The 25,702-nt window shown below is 34.9% G+C and overlaps 1 protein-coding gene across 4 annotated transcripts in view; it reads left to right on the forward strand.

Moving 5' to 3' along the window:
• The first annotated feature begins 6,154 nt into the window (after window positions 1–6,154).
• The window catches only part of LOC108044588 (dnaJ homolog subfamily C member 16), a 605,143-nt gene continuing 585,595 nt past the window's right edge, over window positions 6,155–25,702 (forward strand). For 2 of the 4 annotated variants that reach the window (XM_044457445.1, XM_044457448.1), the window contains exons 1-2: window positions 6,155–6,336; window positions 6,401–6,461. The gene's annotated coding sequence lies outside the window, so the exon portion shown is untranslated. The remainder of the gene's footprint in view (window positions 6,337–6,400; window positions 6,462–25,702) is intronic. The other 2 variants (XM_044457447.1, XM_044457446.1) reach the window with 2 other exon arrangements.

Consider the following 25,702-nt stretch of genomic DNA (forward strand, 5'->3'; position numbering starts at 1 on the left):
CTAGGCCATCCCTCTCGAAGGTGAGGAACTCCTGCTTAATCTTGTTCAGCTGTAAACTCTCGGGCTCGGAAAACTTATAGGATTCGTGATCCGCTTGCTCCTCCTCTTCGTCCTCGTTCTCGGCGTAGTACTCCATATCCCTAGTGTGGATTTCTTCGGCCTTCTTCACGCTTTCGGGATTGGTGTGCCCTACGCCCGTTGGAGCCAGACCGAACGCCAGCCAGAAGTCAACTCCAAAATGCAGCAGGCATTTTTTGCATTTGCATTTTTTTTGGCATAAAGTCTAAAATTATTTTGTGAAATTTTCAGCATTATATATGGCACTGTGGAGGCTGACTGGGCGTGGTCAAAATCAAAAAAGGAATAAAAACCGAAATTTTATAAGTCTCACAATTCTAACCTAAATTTCACTATAGCCTATCCATTATGTAAAAAAATTTGAAATCCGTATCTTAAAAATTAGAGTTTATGCCAAAAAAGGCAATTCCAACAAGCCAGTCAGCTGCTTGGTCTGGACTCGGATTTGGGGGAACGGTCTGGGATCTTGTGGCCACTACTTTTGGGTCGCCTGGTCCTTCGTTTCCGGAAGCGATCTTTGGCCTTTTTACTTTGCAAGACACCATTCGCATTCCGGCTGACTGGTGCTCCGAGAATATTCTGTTCCTGGTCTCTAAGAACCTAGGATTATTGCTACTTGTATGAACTAAACCCCTATCGAGTCCTAGGACATTTGTTGCTTCGCGGGACTCTTGTGTGGACGCATCCTTCCCACACTCGGATATCCCAGACGAATCTTTTGCTACGCAGTTCCAGCAGACCGCTTAGAACGGATTCCTGGCCATCGCAAGTAATTCATCCACCTGCCACTGAAATTCCTCAGCACTGTAATTCGTCGTCGTCCAAAATTACGCTTCACCTTGCAGCACCCTTCCCTCAATTCGTCCACCGTGAGCACATCCATTGCATAAACGAATCTTGCGATGCTCTCTCCCAAGCCTTTTTTAATAATTTTCACCATCTGTCGATAGTGTTTTTTTTAAGGCGAGAGGCTAACTGCTACATCGCATGGACATAATCCTCCACGACTTAGTCCGGTTAACAGCACGTGCGGAGCACCTCCGGCCAAAGGCACTGGTAATGCTGCTCAACGGTGCTTCGTTCTTCCTCTCCGTCAAAGGAAACCGCCCAATGCAAACCTGTCGGCTGCAGAAATTGGAAGCCCTTCGGTGCTCGATATGCCAGATTCGTCCACGAGCCGGGGGATATCATGGACTGCTGCTCTCCACCTGCAAGGATTCTAACGGCCTTCTATGCGGCTTTGGCGGAACTCTTGGTGGCGGTGATCTAGAGTCGACCGTGCTCGCTAACGTTGCGGTCTTCGGTACCGCTCCTTGATGGACCAGACTTGGTCCACTCGGGACGCTGCTGCTGATCCGGATGGTTTCTCTTTGGAAGCTGAGGCCACTGAGCAGTGTTACTCCTCGTTCATCAGCTTCCTCATTTCCAGGAAACAGCCTGGGTACGGCCATTCCTGTCATCTATCTCCAATAGCTTGTTCGCTGCCCAGTTAATTCAGAACTTGCTGTTGCGTGGGACCTATTCCTTCCCTGTGTTCACTGCGCAGTTTTTGATGAAGACGACCCAACGGAGTCCTTAGCAATCCCACTGATATACGAGGCAGTCTGGACCGGAAAAATATGTATCTTAGAAACTGTATTCCTATATAATACCCCAACCAAATCACCCAAGGTTAATAAATACTTAAGAAGAATAATAAATAGGTACCAGCAAATAATAATTGAACAGATAAGTTATCAAACATCTAATAGCAGATAAATAAATATAGATCACCTATATTTAAATAATACATTGAATATATGATTCTTCCCAATATAATTCCTTTTTTTAATCTCTTTAATTTCTTCTCTTTTCATATATATTATGGGGAGATGGAACAGGTCAACAGCCGGTGGACTCCTGGCCAAAGACTTTCTAGTGCGTATTTTTCGTCATTTTGTCCCTGAACAGGCCGTTAAGGACATTGGCTGCTGGCTGAATCCTGTTGGCTCTGTTTTGGCCTCTGCATTCTTGATCCATAAGCCGCTAGGTAGTGCAGCGCGTGTAAGTCACGTTTACACATTTAAGTATTCAACCGACATAAGAAATGAAAAACCTACGTGAAACAAAAACCCAAGGATCAATGCACCAAGCAGTTTAATGAAAACTGACTCTACCCAACAAACACAAAACTATAAATATAAATAAATAAATAATTACAAATCACATAGTTCAAGTCTTTTGTGTTTATTGCACTGACACACTACAGATGCAAATCATGCCATCCGCAGGTCAATGGTCTCCATGCCTGGGGTCAAGCCTCCTTGTTTTTTGCATGTGATTGGGCAACATTTAAACAATATTTTTTTCTTCCAAAAATATTGAAATTTGACTGAGATCTCCGGCGGCGCCTCGAAGAAAAGATGTTTTGCGGTGTACACGATAACCGGTCACAGAATCATCTGAAATTCAACAATCCAATAGCATTAGTTGAAGAACAAGATTCCTTTTATTTTTTTTTCGATTTTTTAAGTCAAAACACCGATTTTCGCCTAAAACGTCGAGATATTTGTTGCTCTAAAAATAATACATTTTCAAAAAAAAAAAACTCGACAACGTTACCTGAGGAATTTAGTTGAGAACAACTGTGAAAAATTTCAAAACGATCCGTCCCATAGATTTTGCAGGATCGTGTACACCGACTTTGAAAGGGGTAACTTTTCAGGAGAGCGCTTTAAAGTTTTGGACACCCATACAAAACGAGTTAACTTACACTCACTCGCATATCTCTACGTACACCCCAAAAAAATTTCAAAATCTAACTTTAAACCCTAGCTGTTCGGCCATTTATGCATATATTCAACCCATTCTTTTTTTTAAACATAATTATAATTTATTGTCTTCATTGACGTATTTTTTTTAAAATTATTCAACAGTGTCTTATATTTTATTTTTAATTTTAAACTTAACACTACCAAAAAATGTAGCCGCAAAAGTCTGCGTACACCTGTTTAAAACACAAATAATATTATTTTTAGTAACTGGTAGGGTATTCTTTTCTCTGCAAAACTTCCGTAAGGCGTCTCGGGATGGAATCCACTTTTTTTTTTGTCTCATTTGCAGTAATTTTCCCCTACTCCTCGAGAATCACATTCTTGAGCATTTTTTTAGATGTTATCGTGTGTCTTCGGATTTTCCTCTCAAGAAGATCCCAAAAATGCTCATTTGGGTTAGATCAGGACTTTGGGGAGGTGTTCGCAGCTGATTTATGACGTTATACAGCAGCCAAAGCTTGGTATTCTGCGCCGTATGCTTCGGGTCGTTGTCTTGTTGGAACCAACATTCACTTTCGAGCCCTAATTTTTCAGCACTTTCTTTTAAATTGTTTTTTAATATGTCAATATAGATTTTCTGATCCATTATTAACTCGATAAATACCAATTTTCCAACGCCACTTGCTGCCATACACCCCCACACCATTATTCCGCTTCCTCCTTGCTTTACTGTGCCAACCAAATTTTCTTAATTTGAGGCTTCTCCGCTTTTCCTCCATACCAAAACCTTTCCCTTGATTCCAAATATGCAGAATTTAGTTTCGTCGGGAAATATAATCTTATTCCAGAAGTCTTGGTGTTTGGAAATATACTCATTAGTAAAGGTTAGGCGCTTATGTCTATTGACTTCCGATATGAGAGGTTTTTTGCGGGCGACTCTGCTATGGTAGTCAGCCTTTTTTATGGTCCGGCGTACAGTATCTTCGGAAACTCTTTTGGAAAATCTATCCTCGACCTTCAGCTTTGCCTGGTGAGCTGTCGTCCTTGGGTTGAGCTGAATAGATTTGATAATATTCCTCTGCTCGCGGATTATAAGCAAAGGCGGACGGCCAGAACGAGCCTTTGGCAAGATACTTCCAGCCGAGTTGTAGTTATCTATCACTCTTTGGATGGATGAGTGGGTTCTACCAACTAAAGCACCAATTTCTCTATAAGATTTTCCATCCAAAAATATAATTTTCCACTCCTCAACTGAAATTTCCTTGCCTTTTTGTTCCATGTTGCAATATGCTCGTTATTATAATGAAAAAGTTTCATTTTAACTGCGTAATGTCTATTTTTAGACATTCTAAAGTAGATCGGCGACAACAAAATTAACGGAAATCGCACAATCCTGCATTCCTCGAAGTTGAAAACTGCTGTACGCAGACTTTTGCGCGTACACTTTTTCGTAGTGTTAGGTTTAAAATTAAAAATAAAATATAACCCCCTGATGAATATTTCTAATATTTCTACGTCAATGAAGACAATAAACCATAGTTTTGTTTAAAAAAAGAATGAATAAAATACATGCATAAATGGCCGAACAATTAATGTTCAAAGTTAGATTTTGAAATTTTTTTGGGGTGTACGCAGAGATACGCTCAACTGCCCATAAGTTCGGAAGCTTCACTCGGATCGATCTAAAACTTTAACACTATATTCTCAAGATGTTGTGCATTCAAAAAAAATGTTTAATACTTATTGCTGCACTGAGCGCTTTTAATCCTAAGGATTGGTGCGAAAACTCCTCATACTTTTGCTTGTGCTTTGCACAATTTAGGGGTGGTGAGAAACCGAAGTTAGCTTCGAAAATGACTCTCAGCTGAGCTTTGGCAGAGGTGCGGGCAGAGCAAATGAAACCTGTACATAGATTCTTACTCTATAGGGTAGGTGCACGAATTTAAAAATTCCAGCCGTTCCACGGGAATGTGTTCTGTGGGTTATATTTTCAGAAATTTTTGAAAACAAAATGTTTTAAAACGTAATGAACGTAAAAGAAAACTACGCTTTGTTTTTAATTATTATTATTTTTTGTCAAATACATGTTATAATATTTCAATGATTGTTTTGTAATTTTTTAGTCACAGATCATTTTTCAAATTCATTTTTAAAAAGGGTTTTAAATGATATATAAAAAAAGTCACAATATATGATCCCTATTTTGCAGAGCTCGCAAATAACTGTCGACCGTTTCACGTTGTCTGCAAATAAGTGTCTTTTCCTGACTCTTTACGAAAAGACTTAGAGAGCAACCGATTTATGGGTTCTTGAACGAGCTCGCTCGCGCTCAGAGCGAAACCGTTTTTTTTTATTTGTTCCAAGACCGTTTTGTCGTGTTCAGTGAAGCAAATGGTCTGTTGAGTATGGATTGGTATACATTCACACGCATAGCCAAGCAAATCGTTAAGCGACTGTTATGGAATATGGAATCAAAATGGAACTTGTTAACAGAAATATTTTCGAGCTATAGCCTAGTATCCACTTCGACGTAAACCGTACGCCAGTCTTGAGAGAGAGCGAGAGGCAAACAGCTGGAGTTCACTTTTCGTCGGGCCATTTTTTCACGTCGGTCCCCTGATCGACGAAAAAATACCAGAAAATTCCATAGCGTTGCCAGTCTGCGGAAATAAACTTTGGGTGAACCCTAGCGAAAAGATTACAAAATTTAATCTTTTGGTGTACGCTTCTCACTGAACATTATAAGAAATGGAGGGAAAAACTCAAAAAACGCACAAAAGTCGATTGCAGGTGTTTACATGTGAGGACAAAATAACATTAATACTATCTGGGGTGCCTCTTGTCAGAGCAAAATGTTTTTTAGGTCCAGAATGTACGAAAAAACACAAAGAAAGTGCAGCTATGAACTTTAAATTAGCAAATAATTATCAGTAAATTTAAAAAAAGAACTGTTAAATTTAAATTGTATTGTTTTTTTAATTTCTTTGTACAGCGGCAGACTTGTCTTGCCAAGGTATTTGATAATATCTTTTAAAGGCTCTTTCCCGCAAATACGGTATTTGAATTCTAACTGCTTGTCAACAAACCCAGCTGATTGACAGTACGACCGTAGCACGCCTAAATCTGATGAACTCTCAAAATTTTGGTCACACTGCAAATATTAAAGTTTTTACGCTAGCGTAATCGTTTGTCGATCTGGATACTAGGCTTATGCAATTTTGTGAGAGAAGGTTCCAGTTTCCAACGTCCCACAATCGTTAAAAAGTCAAAATTTTAGTATATTTTTGAGCATGTGGTATATTTTATTTTACTGACTGTGGGCACTTAAAAAAATTGTTATTAATGTTTTCTTTTAAACTATTTTGGTGGTTTTACAGAAGATGGAAGATTTTAGTTTAAAATAATTAAATTCATTTAAATTAATCAACCAAATTGTATAAGCTTAAACAATAAATGGAAAAAATACTTAAATCATAAACAAAATAACGATTTTTTCCGGAAGAACGTAAGTTTATTTCCTTTTCATTTATAATTAGTATATTAAAACCTTTAAATTTATAAATTAACAGGTGTGTCTAACTAAAAGGTCGATATTTTGTTTTGTTACTTTTAAAAACAACATAACATAATGTAAGTGTATATTTAAAACAAACAAAAACTTTTTGAGTTACTTAAAATCTGCTTAAGTAAATAAAATTGTTATATCCATGCAGAAAGTAACATCTCAGTTTGTAACGCGTTGAATAAGACATTTCACAACCCAAAAAGTATGAACACACACCTGCTCGTCAAACTTTACGCAAACCATAAAAAAAAGAACGTTTGGACTTGATATTGATTTTTTTTGTCATTATTATTATTATTGTCATAATTATACAATGGTCTTTATATATCATATTTTAATAGAGGAAAGGAGATTTGTGCGACAGAAAAACAATTTTAAAATTATTTCTTGAAAACTGTACAGAAGTTGATTTATCCTTTCCTAATTGAAAAAGTAGAAGGGTCCCTAAGTTATCATCCGGAGAGTAGTTAAACAAGAAGGGTGTAAATACCATTTACATCGGGCATTTAATTTATTTTCAAAATATGATTTTGCTTACCTTTTATAAAATGTTATATTTTTATTAATTACAGATCTATTTTCATTAAGATAGCAGTAAAAGTGGTTGGACAAAAGGGTGCCAAGACTTCTGGCATCGAACAGTGGTTCGTCTTGTATGGAGCCGCGGCCATAAATACTTCTAGTTGTTATATTGTTACAAAATTTTCGCCAATATTAAAAAAAATATATAAATATATCTTATAAAAAATGGGCCATATCGTTCGTCTATATGATATAGCTGCTATAGGAACTATCGGTTATAAATACAAATTTTGTATGAACATTTTTTATTTTTAAAAATATGTTATCTAAACTCCCAAACTGTAAGTTCTGAGTGGTTTTACATATGCTTATCAAATTTTATTTATTTATTTATTTGCACAGCCATCAACGAATCTATATAATTATAAAAAAATGTATAATGTTTCTTCTAGTAAGTTGAACACAGATTCAAGTAACGTTGATTTATCCTTCTTTCCATGTTTTCTTTGTCCAGTTATAAGTGAATACGACCGTAAAATGAGTGTGTTCAATATGTCTGTGTTTGTTGCAATGCGTGACATTGAAATTGTAGCCGTTATTCTCAACATTTTTGATATCTTCCCGTAATTTCGCAGCGTTGCTACCATCTTTGGTGCACCATAAATTTAAAATATTCTGTCGTGAAAATACACAACAATACGAACTTTCTTTTGGGAATTCCAAATATAAAAAAAAAAAGTTAGTTTTTTGTTAATTTCATATCAAGTTAGTATAAATTAATTTCATAAAGTAAAATAAATACCTTGAGCTTAAAAATCCATTTTAAACTAAACTAGAAAGGAAAGCTAACTGGGGGCGGAGCCGAAGTTGATCTACCCTTGAAGAATATTCTGTAAATTATATTGGTTGGCGAAAAATAAAACCAATAAAAAATCCCAACTTCCTAACTTTAAAAACACCAAAGTTATGGCATTTCCAATCGTTCAGTTATATGGCGGCTATAGGATATAGTCGCCCGATCCAGCTCGTTCCGACTTATATACTACCTGCAATAGAAAGAAAACTTTTGGGAAAGTTTCAAGCAGATAGCTTTAAAACTGAGGGACTAGTTTACGTAGAAACGGACGGACGGACGTGGACTAGATCGACTCTCCTGGTCATGCTGATCCTTTACTGCGTTGCAAACTTTTGACTGAAATTATAAATTATTTATATACCCTCTGCAAGGGTATAATAAATTTATAACAATTGAAGTGCGCTTTTACTTTCAAATATTTCACCAGAGCTCCAATGCTGAAATGAACACTTGTTCATGCTTTTGATTCTATTTTAAGAAAGTACTGTTAGGTTTCCAGCGAAAACCGGTTTGCTAATTGAATATTTATTTGGACATTTGAGAGAAAAATTGTGTAAATTGAGTTTAAATATTTTCTAATATTTTTCTTTGATTTTTGGCCTCTGACGGAACCATTGCATGTGCATTGGTTCCAACATTGATATTTTTTGTATTTAATAATTTATGTACGTTCACCATAGAATTCTATATTTATATAAAAAAAGGTATATTTTTCGTAAACGTGATTTTAGACAATATTTTTTTTTACGTAATTATCTACGATGTTAGGAGCAATTAATGAAAATTTGATTAACTTTGTGGTTTTCGAAAAAGTATGCGTAAGTTTCGCTGGCCTAATGATGCTTTTACACTTAAAAAACGATTGTATAGTGCACAATTTTTTAAACTCAATTTGTTTTTTTGTAATTAATAAAAGTAGCAAAAGAAAAAAGCAAAAACAATAGCTACAACCGAAATCATAGTGCTTCTTTAGAGGACACTCCATAAAATGTTTATTTTTTCCTTAAAGTAAAAGAGCGTATATTGTATTCGTTTAAGGATCAGCCGATTTGATCTAGCCATGTTCGTCTGTCCGTATGAACTTCCAGATCTCAGAAACTGCACAGCGGATAATTCTGTAGGCACATGGTATAGACAAACTGTATGGTATACAGTATTGTCGATTAAGGGGGTATATACCTTTTTCTTTTTAAAAAAATAAAAATTTTTTATTTCTTTATCTTAAAGAACAACTTCTTAAAAACATTTCCCCAAATTTTCAGAGATTTGAGCAGTAGAAAAAAAGTTACAGCGCTCCTAGCCGCGCGCCTCCTCCCCGCCCAAACCCAAACTTGAAACTTTAAACGCGAATATCTCGAAATGGTGTTTTTTGAAAAATGACTTTGCGGTGATATGGATTGGCGAAAAACTACTGAAACGATTTACTTCAAATTTTTTTTAAATGTTCGTATTTAATTTTATTAGTACTTGAGCGATCGTTTTTTCATGTAAAAATTTTTATTTCGCCGAAATATATAGTTTTGTAAGAATTTTAGCGTCCAAAAACGTCATTTTTTGCATTAAACGTTCCCGTATGCACAAACAAAAAAATTTTAAAAACTTTCGTTCAAGTACAGGATACTTCTTTAAACTAATGAAATATTTTTATTTTTTCGGTATCAGATGACCCGTTTGTCCTGATTATTATCACCGCTAGGCTCTTAAAAAAAGGCATTTAAGAGAAACAGCCACATCTTAAAAACTATTAAATATTTTTTCAAAATTTTTTGCATATACATTGTCAACCATCTAAACTTTCAGAAAATATAATCATTAATTTAATAAAAACAATAGATACATAAAAAAATCCAAACTTTCCTATTTTTTTCGACAAAAAAAAAAATCTATCCACACAAAAGGACAATTATTTAAAAAGTTATTGGATAATTAAGTATTAATTTTGATGTCCCTGCGTATTTAAAAAACAGAGTACACTGTAGCTAAGAGAGCGGAGGACTTATTTAAAAATGTTAAGGCAAATCAAATGTTTTGTTTTATTAAAAGCTGTTCGACTAAATACATAAAGATCCATTTCTAGAGTGGATATAAACCCTTGGCTTCCCAAAGTTAACTTCCATTTTTTTTTTTAACTAAAAATAGTTTTATTTTTGACTTTCACAAATTATTTCGTTCTGGTACAATTTTAATTCAAAATACAGAAAATACTAAATTTCATGTAATGTTTTAGTCTTCATCAACATTTTAAAACCCTGGAAATAACAATAAAATCCTGATAAACTTGTTTAGCTATTTACCGAATAAAATCCGTTTTATTTAACAATGACAACTATGTCAAAGTTATGGCATAATAAAAATTTTTCGTGTGTAATATAATAATCCATGCAAAAAGGTTGGTCAATTTTGGTGCCTGAAAATCGTAGATAGTTAATCCATTCCGTAAAAGAAATTATATGTCTACATAACTTCGGCAAGCCGAAGTGTATATACACCCTTACAGTTGTTACAAACGATTTCATTTCGATTTATCTGACTAAGTTACTGAAAACAACGAAGCTATGTATGTCGACTTTGAGCTGCATTTTGCCATCGTTTCTATGACAGCTATATGATATTGTTGTCCGATTTTGATAAAACTAAAATCGTAATTCTGAGACAGTATGTAATTACTAAATTTCAAAGGAATATTTTGATAAATAGAAAAAACCCAAAATAATTTGTTTTTTCACATTTATTTTTTTTAATTTTTCGATTTTTCTATATGAGATATATGATATAAATGTCCGATTTAAATTTAATTAAAAAAAATGGTTTTGCTTTGGTTTTCGAAAGTAAAAGGTCATTAAACCTTTTATATTATATGTTGGTAGCTGATTCCTCGTCGCCTTTTTAAAATTAAAAAACATTTTTTTTTCCTTCGCAGAGGTTTTTATAATATTTCTTAAAGTATCTAGGCAGTCCACTCCGCGTCTCATTTTGAATATAAAAATTGTTTTTGAAAACGGATTTTAACAAAATTTTAATGCTATGCTAAACATTCCTTTAGGTATTTATACTGAACCTTTATTTTCGAAATAAACAGATTCTAAGCCGAAATTTATTTGCAATTGGTCGCGTTTCTTTTTTGTTTCCAGCCTAAAGTGTAGTATCCCATAAAAATGCTGGACACCGCAAGCAATTGAAGAGTAAAACTTTTTTTTGACTATTCGCCAGCGGCGTTCCTGTTTCGTGCATTGACCTAAGTCGCCCTGTGTCCTGCTTCCGGAAATGCTTCAACATTTTTCAAATTTTTACAAAATCATCTTTAAAATATCAAAAATATACCTGTAAAGTTTGAAGTACCTATGTTCTTTTCTTTGTCCAAAAAAAATTCCTGAAAATTGCCTATTTTTTGACACAACTAACCAGAATAGGCCCTTTATAACTTTTAATTAAAACCAAACTTACTTCGCATATTTTTCTGAAACTAAATTTATCTCTTCTACATTTTATTAATATTTAAGTTTTGTTAAAACTTTTACATACAAACTTTTACATAGTACTCATAAGTTTTATTTGAACGAAAATTCAATAAAGAATTTGTTGTAATTGTATTGCAGATGTAAAAAATGCTGACAATTTAATATTTTTAAGTCGCAGAAGTCGCGCCGGAAAAAATATGTAACTGGTACTTTGCCATAAAGTTTTGGTATGCGACCTTGATTGCAGCGGCGAGATAAAGATTTTGTCAAAAGCTTCTAAAAGAAATTCCTCTTGTGACTTCTGACTTATGGAAAAAAATTTTTTATGATCAATGAATGATTTCGACAGCAAAAAAAACGGAGAGTATTACCATTGTTTTTGCGGTCCTCACCACCGAAATCCTCGATCAAACGCGATCTCTTAAGAACAACGAAAAAAATTATTCAATTTCGTTGTATTCAGACATGTACATATATTCTTTCGTCGTTTCGAGTTCCAAGTGCAATACTGAAGCCTTGATTTGCCCGATGTGACGGATGTGTTTCCAGTTTTTCGAAAAAATAATGGAAGAATGGCGTTAAAAAGTCTTTACTTTGATTTAAATTTCTAAATACTTTTCTCGCTTATGCTATTGAAAATGATAATGCCAGTAGGCGTAAAAAAACTTTTTGCCCCAGCTCAATCGAATTTAAGCTAAGCTCGACATGTTAATTCGGTCCCTTCGCTTTGGTCGCTGCAGCCATTAGTTATCAAAATTAAAGTATTTTAGTGCTACCTTGGACATATTCCGCCCAATAACTGGCCTACGACTAGATGTCTAAAGTCGCGTGAAAACCGACAGCATAATTTCAACGATTTTATTATTGTGGACATGACGACATTGAAGATCATCAAATTTAAGCTTGAATAACCTAATCAGACTTTTTATTGATTAGTTTACTATGAGTTTTAATGACTCTGAAAAATGTAATAGCGATGGCCTTTCTCCTTTCATTTAAACAAATTTTATATATGGCCTCTGGTCTTTAATGGTGTATTCATTTAAGAATATAAACATACCAAAGTTACTCCAATTTTCAAGTTCCGGACAAAAAATATATTTTTTAATTATATGTAAATTGCACTCGCTCAGCACTAACCAGTGTGATTTTATGCCACTACAGTCAACTACCAAAAATGTTGGAATTTTTAATAACCTTTGTATTAATTCTACACTAGTCGGCATAATTATTTTGACAAAATTTTTTTTGACTATTGAGCTTAGCGGTTTTTGAAATCGTCAAATAACGGTGCGAAAATGAGGCGCAAAACAAAGAATCTATTTTTAGCTATGTGCATGTTAAATTTTAGTCCGTTTACCTTTTGCATTCTCTTTCTGCTGATAAGAATGCATGCAGACAACGGTTTTTTGCGTGGCACAAGTATTTTGACAGCATCTTTATAAAAATATTTTCGCACTTTTAAGCACGCGAGAATCAAACAACTTCTGTGTTTATTTTTGATTAATATTAAACTTTGTTATTAAAATAGAAAGTTACTAAAATTATTAAATAACATGGGTAAAACGGCTGAGCTAAGTTTGGTTACCAGATCTTCAATGGTAGCAAAGTTTAACGCTGGAATAGCAGTCAAAGACATTGCCAATGAATTTAATGTGTCGCGTCAAACTGTGCACTACCAAATTAAAAAGTTTCAAAAACATAACGACTTGCGTAATTTAAGAAGATCAGGTGCTAAGCGCAAAACAGATCTCAGTGAAGACAGAGTCCTTGTACGGGAATTTAAAAAAAATGTTTTTCTGAAGCCTCAATCTGCAGCAGATCAATTTAATTTGACAGCTGAGAATCCAATTAGTGAGCGCACAGTCCGCCGACGATTAAAAGAAAATGATTTTAAGACATACAAGGCCAAGGACGTACCATACATAACGAAAGCAAGCAAGCTCAAAAGACTGTCTTTCGCAAAGGAGCATCTCCATAAGCCAAAAGAGTTCTGGAGAAGCGTTCTATGGACAGATGAAAGCTCCTTTGAGTATAATGCATCAAAAAATAAATTCTTTGTAAGATTACCAATGGTACAAAGGCAGAAAAGTCGGCCCGTTTGCCAAAAAGTAAGCCATGGTGGAGGCTCTGTGATGTTCTGGGGGTGTGTGGCGTATAATGGACTGGGTGACTTCGTTCCTGTCACTGGCTCGATGAACCAAGGCCAATATTTGCGTGTTCTAAATGATAATGCATTTACTTCCGGAGACAGGCTTATTGGACAAGACTTTATCCTGCAACAGGATAACGCCCCCATGATCACAACGTTTTTGAAGGATGTTGGTGTTACCACCTTGGACTGGCCACCTCAAAGTCCAGATTTAAATATAATTGAAAACGTCTGGTCTCTTATAAAACGTAAGAGAACAGTATCGTTGAATAAAACCAGAGAGGAGACAATTTCTGAGATCACTTCCCTTTGGGAAGAGATATCTCCAGAGATCATCCAAAATTTAATCGATTCGGTACCCCGACGCCTGCAAAAAGTTATTGAAACCAAAGGAAATTATATATTTTACTAAACTCTTTTGTTTTCCCATTACTTTTTTAAGTTTAAACTTTTTTATTCATATCAAAAGATACTTGTCAAAATACTTATGCCACCACATGAAAATTACTTTAGCTTATATTTTATCAAGTTCATATGGCAAAATGTTGAATTCATTATTTTTAAGTTTGTATTAGCACTAAGTAAAATAGGAAAAAAAATTATTGAGTTGTATCAAACCGTTAAAAAGTTAAATACAAATTTGCACCATATTTTTTCGTCAAAATAATTATGCCGACTAGTGTATGTGTTTCACCTTAATGGATACAATTCTTACAGACATAGCCAAAGATATTAATAAATGCATTCTTTTCTTCATTCGTTCGGTTCAAACTGGAATGTTCTTCGTTATAGAGTAAGCATAGAGTTAATAAGAGTAAGCATTAAGTTATGAACCGTTTGAGCCCAGATTTTAACACAACATGTGTTGAGTGAGGTCCCAATTAGGTTTTTATCTACTCAGCACTCGACTAAGTTGCCAAGCACAAAAGACAAGGAAAAGAAACGAAGTGGATGGCACCACACATACTGAAACTGAAGATACATAGGTGTGCCAATCATCCTGTTGCGAAACATCAATCAACTGAAACTCTGCAATGGGACGCAACTGGCAGTCAAGAAATTAATGAACAATAAAGTGGAACCAAAAATAATAGTGGGGCCATTCAAAGGTGAAGATGTTCTCATCCCTAGAATTCTTATAATTCTATTCAATTGAAAAGATTGCAGTTCCCAATCGCAATAACAATTAGATTAAATTTAAGTGCGAATTGCCTCTCTCACGGACAATTGTATGTTGGGTGTTCTCGTGTAGGTAGGCAGAGAACGGAAAAACAAAATACTAACGAGTGTTATAAAATTAAATAGTTATGAAACTTTTGCTTTGTGTCTTATTTATGAATCAAGTAATATGCCACAGTGAAGCTTAATCGTTTGCCCATTTTTTTGCCCATGTTAGCCCACTTTTTAATTTTTTTTGCCCACCTTTAGTTTTGAAAATATGGAATCTTCCAAAATTTTCGAACATTTTCAAAAACATAAAAGTTGACTTTTTCAAATTTTTTTTTTAATCGCAAGAGAATTGTTTGCCCACGTTTGCTCATCTTTAAGAATTTGGAAAATATTTATACTTTTGAAAATATTCGACTTTTAAGTTTTGATCATATTTACCTGAAGAAAAAATGGTTTGCCCACCCCTTAAAAATCGTTTTTTCGAAAAAATAAAAGATGACCATGTTTGCCCATCTCCTGAAATTTAAGAATTTAAAATAAAATCGTTTGCCCACCTCTTAAAAATAGTTAGTTTTGGCAAAAACGTTTGCCGACGGCTTAAACACGAGATTTTTTTTTAACAAAAAACGTTTGCCCACCCCTTAAAAATCTTTTTTTTCGAAAAAATAAAAGATTGCCATGTTTGCCCATCTCCTAACCAAACCATTTTTTCTGCAGGTAAATATGATCAAAACTTAAAAGTCGAATATTTTCAAAATTATAAATATTTTCAAAATTCTAAAAGATGGGCAAACGTAAGCAAACGATTCTTTTGCGATTAAAAAAAAAAATTTGAAAAAGTCAACTTTTGAGTTTTTGAAAATGTTCAAAAATTTTCGAAGATTCCATATTTTCAAAACTAAACTAACAAAAAATGGGCAAACGATTAAGCTATTCAATTTTCGAAAATTCGATTTTATTTTTTAGGTTGTCTGCGGACGAATTTTTTAGGAAATTAACCCTTGAGCAACATGACATTTTGCAATGTGTGCCGCAAACACGTCGATGGCGTAAAGGCACCGAAATGTTTGGAAAAAAGAGCGCTGTGGGAGGAATCGCTGTGATACTTTTAAAATAACAAAGAATGTAAACGAAAGTTTAATAATCGCAGCCGAAAATGTTAATATAATGTGAGGAGTCATAAACTCCCCACAAATCCCGATGCAGGAGATCGGCCTAGCAACAGCGAAGGAGGCGAGAAAGCCGGAGAAATGAAGGGCATCCAGGTCAAACGGGAAACATTCGGACCTTGGACCCTCATATGGCAAGGGCAACGAGGTCATACGGTGAATTGGCGGACTTCGGACCCGCCCAAAGAGGACACACCGTGAATTAACGGTACCTCAGTGGACCTTGGACCCGAGGGAAATAACGGCACCTACAGCGCCTATAAAAAGGACGGCGCAAGCGCAGCTCGGGACAGTACGAGTGCGAGAATCAGAGCGAGTGCGTGAACGCGGAATAAGTAAACATCGAAACCGAAGTGCCCAAGGATCAAGATCGCAAAGTCGAGACGCCGAACGACGACAAGTCTACAAGGCTGAGGCTACAACGCTGAGATCCAACGGTGCTAGGTCGTGGTAAAGTCAAGCTTAGGGAGTCCTTGCGCGGTGTCAGGCGATAAAGGTGGCTAGGCGATAAGGGAGAACTCTGTTCTACCTGCTAGGCGATACACCTTGCCGACAAAGTCCAGGCTGAACTCCGGAAGCCAGGCGATAAAGGTGGCTAGGCGATAAGGCGTAACTTCGGTTCACCTGCTAGGCGATACACCTTGCCGGCCCCGGTAGGGAAGCTCGCATAACATCCAGGGTTTTGGCGGAATCCTCCCGATCTCTGTCACCCGGAGCAGCAAGCCGAAGCAACACAGCGGTAAGCCAGGAGAGACGCAGCAGCACGCCAGGAGCAGAGCAGCAGCGAGCCAGGAGCAACGCAGCAGGAGACAGCGACAACGGGCAGCAGAATAATAGCAATAAGGCTATATTTTAGAGAGTCAATAAACCAGCACCAACCTAATCATTTCTGGCGTTATCCTTTGGTCACGGGCGGTCACTCAATATAAATTTGGTGGAACGAACTCACAACCTCTCTAAGCTAGCGGCACGTTTACGTAGCGAGCAGAAACTAAAGAATCAGGTCGTTACAATAAGTTAAGACATAAAAAAGTTTTATTTTAAGATTAGAATATATTTTAGAATTAAGAATCTTAACAAAAGACTCAGTATTCAGAGACAAAAAAAACGCCTAATTTCAAATTCAAAATTATTAAAAATTAAATTATAAAAAAAATTAAACTCCTTTTATTATGACCAATGTATGGGCGTTACCATGATACAATAACATAAGGTAGTCTCGTCGGCAAATTTTGGAACCCTACTATTAAAACAATGAGTGCGAGTGAAATGGCAACTGTTTAGTAAGTGCGAGCAGAGCGACAATAGAATGTGTGGATTAACCCTTAGATGGTTCAGGGGGTTTTTTTTTGCCTTTCATAATAAAAGGAGTTTAATTTTTTTTTATAATTTAATTTTTAATAATTTTGAATTTGAAATTAGGCGTTGTTTTTGCCTCTGAATACTGAGTCTTTTGTTGAGATTCTTAATTTTAAAATATATTCTAATCTTAAAATAGCAAAGAATGTAAACGAACCTTTAATAATCGCAGCCGAAAATGTTAGTATAAGTTTAGACATAAAAACTTATACTAATATTTTCGGTTGCGATTATTAAAGTTTCTTTTACATTCTTTGTTATTTTAAAAGTATCACAGCGATTCCTCCCACAGCGCTCTTTTTTCCAAACATTTCGGTGCCTTTACGCCATCGACGTGTTTGCGGCACACATTGCAAAATGTCATGTTGCTCAAGGGTTAATTTCCTAAAAAATTCGTCCGCAGACAACCTTTCCCTTCGAAAGACGAACACGCACTGACCAAAACCCGAACGTTTAGACAGCCGACGAGACTACCTTATGTTATTGTATCATGTTCTGGACTAAGACATAGAGTAATAATGTATGGAGCCGTCATTTGCTCTGCTTGCGCTCTCGAGTGACTTTGCCAGTGATGCCACGTAGGGGAAAAACGGAAAAAAAGAGAGTTTTTCATTTGTTCGAATCGAGCTTCATTCCATGCCCATGGTGAATTCTTATTGCTGCACTGGTCGCTCTTATTCCTAAGGATTGGTGCGAAAACTCCCCATACTATTGCTTGTGCTTCCCACATGTTAGAAGTGGTGAGAAACCGAAGTTAGAAGAAGTTAGCTTCGAACATGGCTCTCAGCAGAGCTTTGGCAGAGGCCCGGGCAGAGCAAATGAAACCTCTATATAGTTTCTTACTCTATGACTAAGAAACTTATTGTGTGTCAAAAGAACTTCTATCATTGAACAGGATGATTATTTAAATTGCATTTATGTATATACGGCAATGAAGCTTGATGTAAAACTTTTTTATAAACCTTAAAAATTAATATATAAAATATATAATATTTAAATTAAAGCTAAAAACATAACTTTTAATACAAAATATATAAAACTGCTTGGTTAAATTTAAAAATATTTCAATAAAGTTTTATAGGTTTGAATATACTATGATTTTTAAACAAAAACAAAGCGAACTATATTTAAATTGAATATATTTAAAGGATATTTAATTAAATATATTTCGCTTTTTTTTATCCATGGCTGTTTTTATTAACTTTAAAATGGAAATATTAAATTTAATTTTTTATTCAAATATATTAAACTTTGATCTAATGACTTAAAAATTTTTAAGTAAATACGAATAACATCATATCTAATATTATCAACCTGCATTTAAATCTATTCTTATTTACTCAATCAGTTTTATATGTTTTGTGTTAAAAGGTATGTTTTTATAATTAATTTAAATATATAAAACGAAACATTTAATTTAATATACAGATATTCATTTTTATTTATCCATCGTTTTTTTTTGTAAATATTTAAAGCTAATATTATTATTTTATAAAAAGAAACTATTTATAATAACACGAATTGAATGCTTAATTATAAAACTAAGCTACAGGATATCCTATTTATATTTAATATTACGTACATACATATTTATAACTTTTTTCCAAGTTGTCGAAAGCGTTTTGTTATATTTTTAGAATGTTTTTTCGGTGCCATTTTTTTTAATTTTTCAATAAAATATTATTTAAAGCGCGCGTTTTACAAATCAAATTAAAAGGTGCAAAATCATTTAGCCAAATTTAATATTCATAAGAAATACTAAAAATAATTTTTAAAGGTAATTTTTATAAAATGTATATATAATATTTAAGTATGTATTTGTATATCAACTATTTTAATTAGGTAGTATAATTAATATATTAACTATTTTAATTATTAAATAGTATATTCAATATATTGACTACTTAAATTATTTAAACCTGTTTTGTTTCCCCTTTGGGTTTCTCTTTTTTCTAAATAATTAAAATAGTTAATTTACAAATATTTATATAAATTTAATTTATATTATGATAATAATTTTATATAATGTTATTATAATACGTATAATATAAAAATACCACATATTTTTTAATCCATATACTTAAAATACAATAAATATAAAAATATTCATCCTGTTCAATCGCAAAATTTCTGAGGCTCCTAAAAATCGTTCACACGTCGCATGCTGAATACACTAATGACAATTATTCCAATGTGAAGTCATGTATGAAATAAATTATGTTATTTTTTTATACTTAGATATATTTGGTCATTACTAAAAAATATTATACATTCGAATAATTAGTAAATAAAGTAAATATAAAGGCAATACAAAATAAGTATTTTTAATAATGTTATAATTTTAAAATAAAGAGTATATTTCGACAGCGCGCTGCAGCGAATTTCTTCGCTTGTGAATCCATGTGCACACATACATTCGTCGGCTGTCGCAGTATGCGTGCAAAGAGCGGCTGGCTTTAGAGCGCTCTCTCGCAGGCTTTTGGGCAGAGAGCGAAAAGCCAGTTGAAAAGCCAGCACATAAAATTCATGTGCAAAAAAATCGTATGGCGTTACGCATCTTGGAGTTTATATTGGTCTTTGGTTATACCCTGTTGCTGCTGCTTAATCTTCGGAGGTCACTCATTCTCCTGCTGCTGTTAGCAGTGCCGCATTTATTAGAGGTGAAACGATTTGTCTACAGCCATCGTGATCTGGCCGAATCTTCAGGAAATTTCCGCTTTAATCGGCACCACTGCTGTCGAATGTTTTTCGCCCCTTTTTCATCTTTATCGCTCGCTCTTTCACTGTATCAACCACATAATCAGGTCATGCTTCGGTTGTCCCCTTTAAGCGGCTTCGCCAAGCGGTCTGCTGGGTTATATTACAGTAAATTTTGGCGCGCTCTTATCATGTTTCGCTGCTCTCCCGATGCAACAACAGCAACATTGTATGAACTTTTAGTTTTCTCCCTTGGACCTTCTACAGCATCTTTTTCGGGTGGTTTTGGCTGATTGCCTCTTAAAATGACTTAAAATTGACGACCAGAAAACCATAGAAGGTAGATATCTCAATTTTTGGCGGTGTTGAAAATTTGTCCACTTTTACTACCACAGAGTCTAATTGTATAATTGTTTCCACTGCTGATTGACATCGTTGCAATAACATTTTGGACATCAAATTCTAATTCGTTAATCGAGTTCTCAAATACAGAGATGAATTCCAAATTGCTTTTTAAGGAGGTCAACTGATTTTATTATTTTAATATCTCTAACTCATCTGTTACATGGATACGTTTTGGATTTGCTGTCGACGACGGATGATGTTGGTGATGGCGGACGATGACTTCCTTCTGCGACGAGATGGTTCAGAGTGGCAAAGGTGTGTTAGGGGAGGGGTTCCTCCTTAATTATAAGTTAAACAAGAGAGAACGCTATAGTCGAGTGCCTCGACTATTAGATACCCGTTACTCAGCTAAACAACTTAATATTATAATGGCCGGGCAATTGCAACTGTGTACGATGTAAATACATACATACATATGTATATGCTTACATACATACACACATACGCCATTGTTTGACTCAGACCTCAAATTTGGCTAACTAGATTTGATTTGCATAGTTCTTGGGATATAGTTCGGTATTGACAAATGAAAACCATCGCAATTTTCTTTAATAGAAATCCTTATCGAGAATTAACGTTGACTCTGTTGAGCACCTTGGCCAGCTGTTCCTAAGTCATCCGTTAGATAACGCCATGAAAGGCGGAAATGTATGCGCTAGCCAGGCCTAAGCGTTTAATGGGTTTTAACCCTTTTAAGATTCTTAACTTTTAGGAGATGGGCAAACATGGCAATCTTTTATTTTTTCGAAAAAATGATTTTTAAGGGGTGGGCAAACGTTTTTTGTTAAAAAATCTCGTGTTTAAACCGTCGGCAAACGTTTTTGTCAAAATTAACTATTTTTAAGAGGTGGGCAAACGATTTTATTTTAAATTCTTAAATTTCAGGAGATGGGCAAACATGGTCATCTTTTATTTTTTCGAAAAAACGATTTTTAAGGGGTGGGCAAACCATTTTTTCTGCAGGTAAATATGATCAAAACTTAAAAGTCGAATATTTTCCAAATTATAAATATTTTCAAAATTCTAAAAGATGGGCAAACGTAAGCAAACGATTCTCTTGCGATTAAAAAAAAAAATTGAAAAAGTCAACTTTTGAGTTTTTGAAAATGTTCGAAAATTTTCGAAGATTCCATATTTTCAAAACTAAACTAACAAAAAATGGGCAAACGATTAAGCTATTCAATTTTCGAAAATTCGATTTTAGTCGACTCAGCTTTGTTGAGCTCTAGTATTGTATATATTGTATGGTTAGTGGTTATACCAAAGACCAATCACTAAGATGCGTAACGCCCATGATACAATAACATAAGGTAGTCTCGTCGGCTGTCTAAACGTTCGGGTTTTCGTCTTTCGAAGGGAAAGGTTGTCTGCGGACGAATTTTTTAAGAAATTAACCCTTGAGCAACATGACATTTTGCAATGTGTGCCGCAAACACGTCGATGGCGTAAAGGCACCGAAATGTTTGGAAAAAAGAGCGCTGTGGGAGGAATCGCTGTGATACTTTTAAAATAACAAAGAATGTAAACGAAAGTTTAATAATCGCAGCCGAAAATGTTAATATAATGTGAGGAGTCATAAACTCCCCACAAATCCCGATGCAGGAGATCGGCCTAGCAACAGCGAAGGAGGCGAGAAAGCCGGAGAAATGAAGGGCATCCAGGTCAAACGGGAAACATTCGGACCTTGGACCCTCATATGGCAAGGGCAACGAGGTCATACGGTGAATTGGCGGACTTCGGACCCGCCCAAAGAGGACACACCGTGAATTAACGGTACCTCGATGGACCTTGGACCCGCGCCCGGCAAGGGCAACGGGGTCATACGGTAAATTGGCGGACTTCGGACCCGCCCAAAGAGGACACACCGTGAATTAACGGTACCTCAGTGGACCTTGGACCCGAGGGAAATAACGGCACCTACAGCGCCTATAAAAAGGACGGCGCAAGCGCAGCTCGGGACAGTACGAGTGCGAGAATCAGAGCGAGTGCGTGAACGCGGAATAAGTAAACATCGAAACCGAAGTGCCCAAGGATCAAGATCGCAAAGTCGAGACGCCGAACGACGACAAGTCTACAAGGCTGAGGCTACAACGCTGAGATCCAACGGTGCTAGGTCGTGGTAAAGTCAAGCTTAGGGAGTCCTTGCGCGGTGTCAGGCGATAAAGGTGGCTAGGCGATAAGGGAGAACTCTGTTCTACCTGCTAGGCGATACACCTTGCCGACAAAGTCCAGGCTGAACTCCGGAAGCCAGGCGATAAAGGTGGCTAGGCGATAAGGCGTAACTTCGGTTCACCTGCTAGGCGATACACCTTGCCGGCCCCGGTAGGGAAGCTCGCATAACATCCAGGGTTTTGGCGGAATCCTCCCGATCTCTGTCACCCGGAGCAGCAAGCCGAAGCAACACAGCGGTAAGCCAGGAGAGACGCAGCAGCACGCCAGGAGCAGAGCAGCAGCGAGCCAGGAGCAACGCAGCAGGAGACAGCGACAACGGGCAGCAGAATAATAGCAATAAGGCTATATTTTAGAGAGTCAATAAACCAGCACCAACCTAATCATTTCTGGCGTTATCCTTTGGTCACGGGCGGTCACTCAATATAAATTTGGTGGAACGAACTCACAACCTCTCTAAGCTAGCGGCACGTTTACGTAGCGAGCAGAAACTAAAGAATCAGGTCGTTACAATAAGTTAAGACATAAAAAAGTTTTATTTTAAGATTAGAATATATTTTAGAATTAAGAATCTTAACAAAAGACTCAGTATTCAGAGACAAAAAAAACGCCTAATTTCAAATTCAAAATTATTAAAAATTAAATTATAAAAAAAATTAAACTCCTTTTATTATGAAAGGCAAAAAAAAAAACCCCTGAACCATCTAAGGGTTAATCCACACATTCTATTGTCGCTCTGCTCGCACTTACTAAACAGTTCCCATCTCACTCGCACTCATTGTTATAATAGTAGGGTACCAAAATTTTGCCGACGAGATTACCTTATGTTATTGTATCATGGTAACGCCCATACATTGGTTTTGCAATATGCAGCTCGTTTTTTGGTGGCGACGAAAATTCCGCTCTCTCCGCTCGCACAAAGTTGAGAGCGTAAAAATCTAAAAATAGAATTGCACGAATAAGGAAGTGCGTATGTGTGCGTATTTGTTCCAGAAGACGATTTTCGTCCAGAAATCATTTCTGGACTAAGACATAGAGTAATAATGTATGGAGCCGTCATTTGCTCTGCTTGCGCTCTCGAGTGACTTTGCCAGTGATGCCACGTAGGGGAAAAACGGAAAAAAAGAGAGTTTTTCATTTGTTCGAATCGAGCTTCATTCCATGCCCATGGTGAATTCTTATTGGTGCACTGGTCGCTCTTATTCCTAAGGATTGGTGCGAAAACTCCCCATACTATTGCTTGTGCTTCCCACATGTTAGAAGTGGTGAGAAACCGAAGTTAGAAGAAGTTAGCTTCGAACATGGCTCTCAGCAGAGCTTTGGCAGAGGCCCGGGCAGAGCAAATGAAACCTCTATATAGTTTCTTACTCTATGACTAAGAAACTTATTGTGTGTCAAAAGAACTTCTATCATTGAACAGGATGATTATTTAAATTGCATTTATGTATATACGGCAATGAAGCTTGATGTAAAACTTTTTTATAAACCTTAAAAATTAATATATAAAATATATAATATTTAAATTAAAGCTAAAAACATAACTTTTAATACAAAATATATAAAACTGCTTGATTAAATTTAAAACAAGAGAGAACGCTATAGTCGGGTGCCCCGACTATCAGATACCCGTTACTCAGGTAAAGGGAGTGCGAGGGAGATGGTGATAGAAACTTTGATCACGCATAACTTTTTAACGAATGGTCTGATTTGAAAAATTTCTTCTACATTTCGATAGGTATTGATAAACACAATAAAACTGCATTTTTACTTTTCCGAAATATTTAAATTTTTAAAATCGTATATAAGCGATTGTGGGCGTTAAAGGGGGCGTGGCACCAGTTTGAAACAAACTTGCGCTGCGTAGGAACTCCTAAAATCTACATGCAAAATGCCAATCTTCTAGCTTTTATAGTTTCCGAGATCTCAGCGTTCATACGGACGGACAGACAGACGGACAGACAGACGGACAGACGGACATGGCTATATCGACTCGGCTAGTGACCCTGATGAAGAATATATACACTTTATAGGGTCGGAAACGCTTCCTTCTAGCTGTTACATACTTTTGCACGAATACAATATACCCTTTTACTCTACGAGTAACGGGTATAAATATTTCAATAAAGTTTTATAGGTTTGAATATACTATGATTGTTAAACAAAAACAAAGCGAACTATATTTAAATTGAATATATTTAAAGGATATTTAATTAAATATATTTCGCTTTTTTTTATCCATGGCTGTTTTTATTAACTTTAAAATGGAAATATTAAATTTAATTTTTATTGAAATATATTAAACTTTGATCTAATGACTTAAAAATTTTTAAGTAAATACGAATAACATCATATCTAATATTATCAACCTGCATTTAAATCTATTCTTATTTACTCAATCAGTTTTATATGTTTTGTGTTAAAAGGTATGTTTTTATAATTAATTTAAATATATAAAACGAAACATTTAATTTAATATACAGATATTCATTTTTATTTATCCATCGTTTTTTTTTGTAAATATTTAAAGCTAATATTATTATTTTATAAAAAGAAACTATTTATAATAACACGAATTGAATGCTTAATTATAAAACTAAGCTACAGGATATCCTATTTATATTTAATATTACGTACATACATATTTATAACTTTTTTCCAAGTTGTCGAAAGCGTTTTGTTATATTTTTAGAATGTTTTTTCGGTACCATTTTTTTTTAATTTTTCAATAAAATATTATTTATTTATTAGTGTCGCTTACAATTCACCCAAAAGCGCGCGTTTTACAAATCAAATTAAAAGGCGCAAAATCATTTAGCCAAATTTAATATTCATAAGAAATACTAAAAATAATTTTTAAAGGTAATTTTTATAAAATGTATATATAATATTTAAGTATGTATTTGTATATCAACTATTTTAATTAGGTAGTATAATTAATATATTAACTATTTTAATTATTAAATAGTATATTCAATATATTGACTACTTAAATTATTTAAACCTTTTTTGTTTCCCCTTTGGGTTTCTCTTTTTTCTAAATAATTAAAATAGTTAATTTACAAATATTTATATAAATTTAATTTATATTATGATAATAATTTTATATAATGTTATTATAATACGTATAATATAAAAATACCACATATTTTTTAATCCATATATTTAAAATACAATAAATATAAAAATATTCATCCTGTTCAATCGCAAAATTTCTGAGGCTCCTAAAAATCGTTCACACGTCGCATGCTGAATACACTAATGACAATTATTCCAATGTGAAGTCATGTATGAAATAAATTATGTTATTTTTTTATACTTAGATATATTTGGTCATTACTAAAAAATATTA

The sequence above is a fragment of the Drosophila rhopaloa genome, unplaced genomic scaffold (genome assembly GCF_018152115.1).
Source record: "Drosophila rhopaloa isolate 14029-0021.01 unplaced genomic scaffold, ASM1815211v1 contig_156, whole genome shotgun sequence".
Lineage (NCBI taxonomy): Eukaryota > Metazoa > Arthropoda > Insecta > Diptera > Drosophilidae > Drosophila > Drosophila rhopaloa.